At 32.7% G+C, this 12,548-nt stretch overlaps 1 protein-coding gene across 3 annotated transcripts in view; it reads left to right on the plus strand.

Annotated features, from left to right (window-relative positions):
* MTX2 (metaxin 2) overlaps positions 1–12,548 on the plus strand; it is a 136,163-nt gene that overhangs the window by 53,752 nt on the left and 69,863 nt on the right. The gene's annotated exons all lie outside the window — the stretch shown is intronic.

The raw sequence follows: 12,548 nt of genomic DNA on the forward strand, positions 1-12,548 counted from the left end.
CATTTATTGAGTACCTGCTATGTGCCTGGTATTGTACTAGTATTTGAGGATGCAAATGCAAAAATGAAACAATCCCTACTTGTAAGTGGTTTGTGTTCTATTGGGAGGAAACATCTTCTGTATAGAAGATATATGGTGATTTCTGGGTAGTGGAAGTACTAACACATGGGAATTATCAGAAAAGGTCTCCTGTAGGAATCAGAACCAGAACCATGCTTTGAAGAAATCTAGGAATTCTACAAGTTGGAGATGATAGGAGAGCATTCTAGGCTTGGAGGCCAGCCTGTGCCATGAAAGATACTGACTTAGCAGATGTACTGTTGTGTACTTGTAATTGTAAATAGGTCAGTTGACTGAATTGTAACATAGATGAATGAGTACTACTTAAATCAACCTAGAAAAATAGATTGGAGCAAGACTGTGGAGGGCTATTAAGGACAGAGGACGTTTGTGTTTTGTTTCCAATGTCCGTATCTACTCCTAATGTCTTTCCCAAACTTCATTCCCTCATCTATAATTTCCAATTTTTAGAAATTAGAAAATATTGAACATCTATGTGTTTGATTCTGGATATCTCCATAGATGTCTCTCATTCAGTGTATCTGAAATGGGACTCTTCATCTTTCTCCCTAGTATCTGTTTATTATTTTTATTTATCCTCTATATAATTTGTTTGTACATAATTATTAACTTGTCTCCCCTATTGTTTTTTTGAGTTCCTCAGGGGTAGGGACTGTCTTTGCTCTTCTTATTCCCAGCCCTTAGCTCAATGACTGGTATTGGTGTTTCATAAATGCTTATTGACTGACTGAGTGACCCTAAACTTCTTTTTTTATATCAGGAACACTACCATTCTCCAATTAACTACCAAAGGCCTTCCATTACTGCCATCTGAAATTCCTATATCTGATAATAATCTTCTGTTCTTCCAGCTTACTTTGCTTTATACCTCTTTAACCTATTCTCTGTCCTCATCAAAACTGCCCCTCTGTTTTCCCAGGAATCCACACAGTTGCTTCAACAGGGTCTACTACGTTACTGGACCTTCTATGCTTCATGCCAGTCTTTTTACTTCCCTGATCACTTCTCAGAGCAGCTATTTCAGACCTTTTTTCTTCTCTTCTCAAGCCACCTGTGGCAAAATTTTTCATGTCAATCAGAGGACTTTGCCTCATAACTTCACTAAAAAAATGAGCCCATGTGCCTGAAAACACTCATTCTACCAATTCTATACTTTAGATCACATTAGCATCATCCCCCTCCCCTTTTTTTTTGCTCCTTTGCTTTAGCCTCAAGGATGAAGTTGCCTTTCTCTTTGCCAATGCCAACTTCTCTTCTTGTTCTTTTCATTCTAACTCCTCCCATCTTCTCCAAAAGCTTATCCCTTTGACTGAGCTCTATCCCTATTTCTCAGCTTCTCCTTATGGCTTTCTCAGTGATTTCTTCCTTCAGCCTTTCAAATATGCCCAAATTTCCCCCATTCCTATACAGAACTTCACTTGAACTTAGCATCTCCTCATATGAAAGCTTTATATCTCTCCTTGTTTCAGCCAGACTCCTATGAAAAACTGTGTACTCATTGCCACCACTGTTTTATATTCTGTTCACTTCTCCCACTATTTGACTGAAACTATTCTTTCCAAGGTCACCAGTGATATTTTTATTACTAAAGTCAATGGTCCTTTCATAGTAGACATCCTTTCTGGTACTTTTTCCTCCTTGTGATTTCATGAAACTCCTATTTTGGTTCTTTCTCCTTCTTGGACTGATCCTTTTCAATCTCTCCTTTATAGGATCAACATTGATAATTCCTTATGTGTGAGTACTCCAGGACTCTCACCTTTTTTTTCTCTACCCTCTCCCCTTTGGTGAATCTCTAATATCAGCTCTTAGCAGATGACTCCCAAATCAACTTCTGACTTCTGAATTGTCTTCCTCTTTTAGAATGTAAGTTCCTTGAGGGCAGGGGCTGACTTTCTACTTGTATTTGAATTACTAACATTAAGTAAGTGCCTCTGTCTGTCTACCTCTTTGAATCTCTGTCTCTGACTCCTCCATACCCCTCTTTTTCTCTCACATTGTTCCCCCCATCCCCATTCTTTCATATGACCTTTTTCAGATGTTTTAACATTAGTTTTTAAAATAACTTTTCTCTCTCTCCTTCCCAACCTCCTTTTCCTCTCCCCTCCTTGAGACAGTAAGCAGTATGATATAGATTTCACATGTGCAATAATGTAAAAAACTTTTCCATATTAGTCATTTTGTGGAAGAGATCTTGAACAAAAAAAAGGGAAAGTGTTATTCACTCTTTCTGATAAACTATAAACAAGTGTAGAAAATATAGCATGGCATATTTTTATGACTAGGAATGGATTGACTGAAGATATTTTTCTAAAGGGAAAAAATAACCTAGATGTTGAAATTTAGTTCTTTATAAAAAGAAAAAATAAGGAACAAATGCAAGGCCCAAGATGATTTATTGCCACTTCTCTGGTTTTTGTCCTTGGCCTTGTCTTTTCCAACTCTTGGCTTTTGAGTTCTTTTCTGTCATCCTTTACTGAAAGCTCTTCTAGTTTTACTGCAACATTGTCAGCATTACTATTTTTGCCTGCTCCTTTTTATTTTCTATTTTCTCAATCCTTTATTGTTCAAAATTTGCTTTAAACTTATGGGAATTTTTTGCATTGGAATAAAATCCCCAGCAGTTTCGGCTGATCCTGTCACTTTTTATGTTAGGCTTCATCTCCATCAACCATGTTATCACAAACCATGTTTGCACAGATCTTGAAGTTTTATTTTTTCTTGTGAAGATTATTCCTTTCTCCTTATGTTACAGCAAATTCTTGTAATTTTCATTCTCATATTCTCATTTTAAAGAGCTCTTTTTCATATTCCTCAAGGATCTTTATCTCCGGCTTAGGAAAGGATTCAATTGTGGGTCTGATTTGAGTCAAATACATTCTCATTGGAGGTGCCATGCTCCTCCTGATTTTCCTTGGCAGTTAATGGCAGCACTTAGTCTGTCTCATCTGGTGCTGTAGCTTCCTTCTTCTATGACAACTTAATCCCACTGCCATCGATAAAACTTTGGTCCCTTTTCTTTGTGGCTCCCTCGTCTCTATCTTGAAATCTAGTCCTACATCTCTAATTGCCTATTGGTCATCTTCACCAGCATGTTACAAAAGCATCTTAATATCAACATGTTCAAAATTTATTATTTCCTTCTTTCTAACTTCCCTGTTTCTGTTGAAGGTACCACTAATTTTTGGTTACTCATGTTTATAAGCTAAGAGTCATTATGACTCTTTACCCTCCTTTATTTGCTGGACTTTGTTGATTTTCTTTCATGTACCTTACATTTGTCCTTTTCTTTCCAGTAAATTAATCATTCTTACTTAATTTCTGTTTGAATGGGCAATTTTTGCCTGTTCTCTCCAAAAAGATTAGTAGCAATTCAGTATGATAAATCTACCTAATAAGATATATTCATGTACCAAAATATTAATATTCAGAATTGTTATTTAAATGCCTTAACTTGCCTTAAAAAAATCCTTATCTTCTGTCTTAGAATTGATATGGAGTATCAGTTTAAAGGCAGAAAAGTCATAAGGGCTACAGTTGAGTGACTTGTCCAGGGTCACAGAGCTAGGAAATATCTGAGGTTAGATTTGAACCTAGGACTTCCTGTCTCCAGGCCTAGCTCTCTATCCATTGAGTCACCCAGCTGCCCCTTAACTTGCTTGTAAAAGAACATATATGTGTTATATGTTATGTGTATATATTGTAACTACTCAGTAAGTGAACCTTCAAGGTATAATTTCTTTTGATCCATCTTCACAACCTCAATCATCCTTGACTCTTACCATTCCTTAAACCCCTCATATCTAATCAGTAGCCAAATCTTACTGATTCTATCCACACATTTCTCCCATCTATCTCATTCTCACTACATACCTAGGTCTCACCTGTACAATTGCAGTGACTAGTTACATAGTCTTCCTGCTTCCAGGAAATCCTCTCTCTAATTCATACTCGTAGAGCTGTCAAAGTCATCTTCTTAAAATACAAATCTGACCATATTGCTTCTCTGCTCAAGAAGTCATAGTGGTTCCCTATCACCTTTAAGAAAAAAGAAAAATCCCTTCACTTTGGTATTTCAGGCATTCAGAATCTTGCTTGCCTCCTGTCTATTTTTCCAAATTTATTTCACACTACTTTCCCTGAGATTCTACATCGTAGATGAACTTGATGTTCCCAGTACATGGCTCTTGATGGAGATATGCTCTTCCTCTTCACCCCTACTTTTTTGAATCCCTAGCTTCCTTACATGTCCTCTTGAGTTATTAGTGCCCCCTACACATATCCCAGGGCTTGCAATCTCTGAAAAAATTATTTTGAATGTATTTCTCTGTGTACATTTTATATCTTTCCAATAGAAGAAAAGTTCCTTGAGGGCTCAAGGATGATTTCATGGTTTCCTAATACATTGTCTGGCACATAGTAGTTTCTTTTTTCTTTTTTTTTAAAGCATCTCTTTTATTTATTTTTTATTCCAAATTTTACAAAACCAAACCAAACAAGCATTTCCACATGCAAAGAAAAAGAAGATAGTACACAGATGAAGTCACAAACCTCCTATATTTATTAATTCCACATTCACCCTTTTTATCATTAATGCTAGTGATTTTTGCTTTTCTTCTCTCGTTTTTGATTAGATTAATCAATGGTTTGTCAATTTTATTGATTTTTTTAATAAAACCAATTCCTAAATTTATTTACTAATTCAGTGGTTTTTTTACATTTGTTTTTATTGATTTCACCTTTAATTTTTAGGGTTTCTAATTTGGGTTTAGTTGGAGATTTTTATTTGTTTTTTTTTTCTAGTTTTTAAAATGGCATTCCCAATTCGTTGATCTTTTCTTTCTCTTATTAATATGAGCATTTAGAGATATACATTTTGCTCTACTGCGTTTGCTGTATACTATAGTTTTTGGTTTGATGTCTCATTATTATCATTCTTTTTAATGAAATTATTTATTGTTTTAATAATTTTTTCTTTCATTCACACATTCTTTTATGATTAAGTTACTTCATTTCCTATTAGTTTTTACTTTGTTTCCATGATTCTTTTTTATATACAATTTTTATTCATTATGGTCTGGGAAGGTTGCATTGAGTATTTCAGCTTTCCTACATTTATCTGTAATATTTTTGTGCTCAAATGTATGCTCAATTTTTGTGAAGGTGCCTTGTATTCCTGAGAAGATAAACTCTTCTTTTCTCATTCACTTCTCCTCAGATAGGTATCACGTTTAATTTATCTAAGATTCTGTTTATCTCCCTGACTTTTGTTCTTATTTATTTTTTATTAGATTTATCTAGTTGTAAGAGAGAGAGCTTATAGTCTTCCACTATTATTATTTTGTTATCTATTTACAACTGTAACTCATTTAATTGTTCCTTTAAAAATGTGGATGCTCTAACATTTGGTGCACAGAATGCATAGAAAGCATTTGGTTAGGAATCTTCTTCCTGTTTCCTTTCATGAAGAACAAGGCTTCATTATCAATATGAAAGATAGTCTGAGTTGTCTAAAACCTTGACAAATTTTTCACTTGCTACCAGTTTCTCATCATGCCTTAGTGAGGGCATAAAAATTATTTTTCTAGGGATCAGGTCTGACAGAGTAGCTCTAAGTTATATTAGGAAGATAAAAATTAGTAATTATTTGCAAAAAGGACAGACTTTGGTGTCTATAAATACCTCTTGTTGAGAACAAGCAGGAAATGATATTTTAGTCAAATTTTATAATACTATTTTTTTTTAAAACAGTAAGGAGTGGTAGAAGATTGAATTATAAAAAAAAAAAATCTAAGAACCCTAAGTTGTTACCAAAACCATTTATAGATTAAAGATAGTTAAATGTTGAGTTGTAAGACACTCCTGTATAGGTTACTAGCACTATCTTTAACAAGAAAATATTTAAGCAAATGATATGTCAGCAATTTGGGTGATAACTTTTAAATGTTTTGTATCAATGCAATGGAATATCATACCAAATACGATGCCAAAAATGGTAATAGTCGGCATTTACATAACACTTTGACATTTGCAAAGTACTTTAAAATATATGACTTTATTTGATCCTTACTATCAGCCCTTGAGATTTAAGGCCATAATTATCCCCATTTTCCCTTTGAGTAAGGCTGATAAAAATTAAGTGATCTGTCACATAACTAATGAGCACCTGAAGCAGGATTTGTAACTAAGTCTGTTGCTCTATCTACTACACTGTGAACAGGTCTCTGTCTTTTAATATAAAAAGCATAGCAAATAGGAAAACTTACTTATATGAAATTAGGCCTAGGTGAAAAATGTAGACCCAAAAGAAAAGCATACAGGTTGATATCCACTGTTTAATGAAGTTTCAAATGGGAACAATTCACAAATTGGGTACTCTTTGTACATATCATGTTATTATATAATGCACATAATATGTAAAAGATTGCTTCTTTTATTAATCAGCAAGTTTAAAAAAAGAGTATGGGGGTGACATTCATGATCATTTTATTTTGCTTTGCATAATGGTGGGATTTGGGTTTTTGTTTTCTTTTCATGCCTGGTAAAAAGAGATTAAATTGGGTGAATTTGAAAATTCAGAAGATGACTGTGTATATATGTCTATGTACACAAAGAAACAAGACATGGAATCATTTTCCCATGATAAATGAAAAAATGATTATGAATGAAGTTTTAACAAACCTTAAAACTATTATCAACCATATGAAATACTGTTCTAAATTACTAGTAATAAGAGATGCAAACTGAAGCACCTGTGAGTTTTTTTTCCCATGAGTAAATTGACTAAGATATCACCATTTCCATAGGGAAAATTGAACAGATTTATTATTATAATATAGAAACCAGAGGAACTCAGTGTTTGCTTGATCTTTCTATTTCCTGGAAACAGTTAATAGCCAAAGACCATAACAGTTTAGAATATACATGGTATAAATATTTTTGAAAGGAGGTTGGTGAGAGAGTATATGAGCAGTATTTTCTCATAAAACAGATACATAATATGACAGTTTACAAAAATGTCAATTTGTGGCTTACCCAAGGCTTGTAAGTAGGTACATTATGTGGTAGACATTAGTAAGGTGTAGGACATTAACAACAAAGAATTGTGCATGAGGGGCAGAGTATAAATGATACCGTCAAAGAAATACATGACTAGAAAAGGAGCTGTATTGGCCACATAATAAAGGATAAGCAATGTATACTCCATGAGTTATCCAAGCAGTGTCAAGAGATGTAGAGGAAGGCCCTCCAGTGTGATGAATAGATGCCTGGTGGAGGATATATGTAGGAAGATAAGGTTAAGAATTGGGCAAGATGAGATGTGGCTGAATTTTGATCTGTTTCATTGGAGAAAGTACCAACATTAATGAGAGCTCATATCCATTGGGGCATTGAATTCTTTCTTTAATATCTTGTGTCCTTAGATTTAACAAATACTATACTTCTATAAGCATTTAGTTCTAAACTTTAATGTTTTACTGATCCATTAAAAAAAAAAAAACTAGTACCAGATAGTTTTGATTATGATTACTTTATAGTACAATTTAACCTCTTTATACCTCATTTTCTTCATATGTAAGATGAGGAAGTTGAAGTCCCTTCTAGCTCTAAATCCAATTTTATGATCCTATCTATGTATCTATAAAGGAAGAGGGAATGGCCCTGTTGGTGTGGATTGGCAGACCTCATAGAAGATACATAACATTAGATATGTTGAGCACAATCTTCACCCATTGTTTTTCCATATGAATTTTGTTATTATTTTTATTTATTTACCTTTAACTTTGTGTCCCCTTGTGGTTATTTTGCATTGATTATTTTGCTAATTTAAAAAAATGTTCATCTCATTGGATTATTTTTCTCTTTCATTAAAATAAGTGTTCAGGAATATGATCACTTCTGTCTACTGCTTTAGCTATGTCCCATACATTTTACTATTTTTATATTTCTGATGTCACTATCTTTAATAAAGTTTTTGATTATCTCTTTTCCTTTCATTTCAATATACTATTTTATTCATGTGTCACAACTTGATCTTGCCAATGGCTGAACACCCACACTATTGAAAGCTTTTTGCTAATGTGACCTACTTATTATTAAGAAAATCAGTCTCCATTTAGGTCAGTTTCTTTTGCTCATCTTTCATTTGTTAGTCACTATTTTATTGCATTAAAAGTCAATTTAATAGTTAAAATTACTGACTTTCTGTATTTAATTAATGAGCTCTAACTTTATTATGTGGTCAGTTTCTATAAATTCACTGTGTATATTTAAGAAGAAAATTGACTAATATTTCCATTAATCACTTTTCATAGTTAATTCAACAAATATTTGTTTAGTGCCTAACATATACAAAGAACTCTACTAAGCATTGGTTCTCTGTCAGTTCCAGTTTTCTTTTTGTTCAACAGAACAGAAATCAAGGGCTTATTTTTTTTTAAATCCTTTTGTCAGCTTTCTCTAATTCTGATGGAGGAGAATTAAAATATGTTTAGATTTTAATAAGATTTTATATTTTTACAATTTAATAAAACCTAGGCTTACCTAAATCCTTTTTCGTTTCTGCTTTCTTTTACCTTAATTAGAAGCTATTTCATATGATACATATACAGTCAATCCTCAACTTTCAGGGCCTAAAAGTAAAAAGCCCAAATGTTGATGCATGAACATGGCCACCAAAAACTGTAATCTTTCACTAGAGATTGTTAAAAATACATTTTTTCTGTATATAGCTCATTATTTATAACAACATTAATTCAAATTATATAAACTGTTCCCAACACAGCAACCATGAAATAACCCATAAAATAGAGCATATAAAATAAAATTTGTAACATGTAATACATGTTTTCTTGCTAGTATTTTCCTAGAATTCTGTGACCTCTTATGCTAACATCTCAATAAAAAAGAACCATTGATTTCAGCTATTTACTCTTTATAACATGAAATCTAGTGCCATATAACTATTGTATAACAAATAAAATTCAAGTTAAAAATTTTTTTTTAAGTTTTAGGTTCTATATTCTAAAATTAAATTCTAAAACATTTTCTTATTTTTCACTGTGTCAGATGGCAATGTGAAAGCAATGTACTGTATACTAGTAATTTTGTTTCAAGATGGCAGGCTAATAACTACCTCAGACTGAAGAAAGATGTATATTGATAAACTTCATTGGTTCCAGTTTTGTGATAATTAGCTAATTGCTTCAGCTTTAATTTCATAATTCATTGGATTTAAAAAAAAAAGAGTTTACTAAGTGCAAGACACTTTATACAGAGTATAGAGGCAAAAAAAAATAAAAGGGGATAAATAGTCACTGCTCTTGAGGAACTTATGTTACAGTGCCCAGAGTTAGCATCAGCTGTAATTGGTTTTCTAGAGTCTGAGGTATCCCTTTCAACTGGAAGGTAGGGAGAGAAGGGGGTTGCTAGACCTGGCTTGGGCAGCTAGGTAGCACAGTAGGCCAGGGCTGAAGTCAAGAAAACTCATCTTCCTGAGTTCACATCTAGTCACACTTATTAGCTATATGACCTGGGGTAAGTCATATAACTCTGTTTGCCTTAGTTTCCTGATCTGTAAAATGAGCTGGAAAAGGAAATGGCAAACCTCTCCAGTATATTTGTGAAGATAACCTCAAATGATGAATCTGAAGAACCAGATATAGCTGAAAAACCTGAATAACAAGTGGAATCTAAAATTAAGATATGGTAATCCCTCTCTTTCCTTCTGTTTCTCTTCTTCAGGTAATCTACTTCCTTCTGATTCATTTGTCATGTTAAACTTCCTTAATGCATAGGTTTTACCATATCATTCTCATGTTTAAGAATTTCATTGGTTCTCCATTGCCTGTCAGATAAATAGAATCTACTTTATTTGGCATTTGCTTTGGTAATTTGGTTTTCCTCTTTCATAATCTGGCTCCAACCTATATTTCTAAACTGATTTCACATTATTCCCAAAGATTTTTCCATTTGGTAATATCCTTTTTTTTATTATTACTTTACAAGTAGCAAACACTTCAATATGCAAAAAGAATATAGCATATAGACTTTATAGCATATAGGATTTTGACTTTTATAAAGTGTATAATGAATTCATCAAGCCAGAAGCAAAATTGACCTGTTTTTGTCTCCTGAATAAAGTTTTTCTTTGTGTTTTTAGTGATTTGTTGATTTTTGTTTTTAAAACTTTTTTCCATCTATTTCACTGTTCACTAACTAGCCCTCCAAAATATAAGCACTCCTTTATAACAAATAGTAGTTTACTCTAGCAAAATAAATTAGTACATTGGCCATCTCTGAAAATGTATGTTTAATTCTGTGTATGTAGTCCATTATCTCTTTGTCAAGAAGTGAGATACATGCTTCATTTTCAGTCTTAAAATCATGATTGGACAATGCTTTGATAAGTGTTCTAAAGTTTTTCAACATCTTAAATAATATTTTGTTTGTCATCTAAGTTGATCTGCTCTTTTCACACTGCATTGATTCATACAAATCTTTTAGTTTCTGTGAATTTATCATTCATCATTTCTTATGGTACAATATTTTTATTACATTCATATACCACAATTTCCTCAGCAAATTCTTAAATTGTTGAACACATAATGTTCCCAATTCTTTGATAAAACAAAAATTACCCATATAAATATTTTTATCTTTGGATATTTCCCTCTGTCTTTGGCCTCTTTGTGGTAATATCACTGTTCCCTACTAGTAATATCACTGATCAAAGTACAGTTGAGTAACTTTTTAGATAGATTTTCAAATTGCTTTCCAGAATGGTTGGGTCAGTGTTGATTAATTCCCTATTTATCTTGTTATCTAACCTTTATCAAAGAGAACTATTGTAAAGATTTTTTCCCACTTAACTGCTTCCTTTATAATTCTCTTCCTTAGGCAGTTTCTCTCTTTATCTTAGTGTTACTGATTTTGTTTATGCCAAAGCTTTTTAACTTCATGTATTTCAAATAATCTAGTTTCTCTTTTTGATTTCAGCAGTCCCTTTTTTGGTTAAGAATTGTCCTCATTAAAAAACACAGACATGACAGTGATGAATCTACCATGATTAAGTTGAACATTTATTATTTAAAAAAAACTTATATGTAATAAAGTTTCTGTTTCATAACTAAACAGAGAAGTCTTGACCTTTCCAAAGAGGTGAAAGATGTCTCTGTTCATTTTCTTTCATTTCTTTTTATATGACTTATATCAGATGAACATCCATTGTTTATGGTATGTGGTATCAAATGCTGGTCTAAGCCTATTTTTTTGCCAAACTACTTCTGGTTTTTTAAGTAGTTCTTGGCAGATATTAAATCTTTCCTCAAATAATTTTTGGGGGTTTATTGAACAATGGATTATTGACTTTAATTGCTTCAGATTATTCCTTATTGTCCGTGTTTTATTGATTTATTTTCTATTTTAAAATTGGTACCAAACAGTTCTGATGATTACTGCATTATAATAAAAACAGATCTAGAGGGCTATTTATATCTCCTTTTTTTCTAAATTACTTTTTAAAATGATTTCCCTTGAGATTTTAGATCTTTAGTTCCTCTAAATCAGGGGTTTTTCAACTTGTTTATGTTATGGATTTTTTGGCTAATATAGCCAAACCTACAGATGCCTCAGAATAATGTTTGTTATTTATATTCATAATTGAAGGAAATGATAAATTTCAGTTAGAGGGTAGTGAAAATTAAAATATAACCTCCCCAGTCAAATTCATAGATCTCCTAAACTCTATCTATAGATCTCTTGGGATTCTATGGATCCCAGGTTCAGAACTCTTCTTCTAAATTAATTTCATTTTAATTTTGTCTAAATTCGTAGTACCTTTCTCAGTAGGTTTGACTGATTGGTATAGCACTGATTTTAAATTAATTTAGGTAATATTGCCCTTTTTTTAATTATACTAGATTTAATGTAGGTATCCTTAACCTTTTTTTTTTGTCATGGACCTCTTTGGTAATCTCAAACCTATTGTATTTCATCAAATCCAAGATTTAAATTTTGTTCGAGATAAATCTTCAGAGAAGAAGCTTGCTAACTGAATCCAGAGAATGAACTGTTTGCAGAAAGATATCTAAACCGTTTCACTACAGGAAGATCCAGAATGAACCTTGGGGTGTGGTTGATTGAACATTTTTTGAATGTACACTCTTATGCCAAAGGGGACTGCCCCCTAATTGGCTTTTGTCAATGCGCCCAGCAAAACATTGGTTTGCTGTCCTTTCTCTCTCCTCTGTTTCCCCATATTTACAACTATTATAATTTTCCTCTTAGTGGAAAAAATTTTTTGTATACACTTACAGTTAGAAATTTTTGGGGTGCAGTATGCTTATGTTTAGTGATCAATTGGGGAGACTAGTCTCCCAATCATCATCAGGGGGGATTGTGAATTTTAAAAAGTCTCCATCTTGGTCTAACACCCAAAATTGTGCACACCCACACTACACGGGCAT

This window comes from Monodelphis domestica, chromosome 4 (assembly GCF_027887165.1).
Source record: "Monodelphis domestica isolate mMonDom1 chromosome 4, mMonDom1.pri, whole genome shotgun sequence".
NCBI lineage: Eukaryota > Metazoa > Chordata > Mammalia > Didelphimorphia > Didelphidae > Monodelphis > Monodelphis domestica.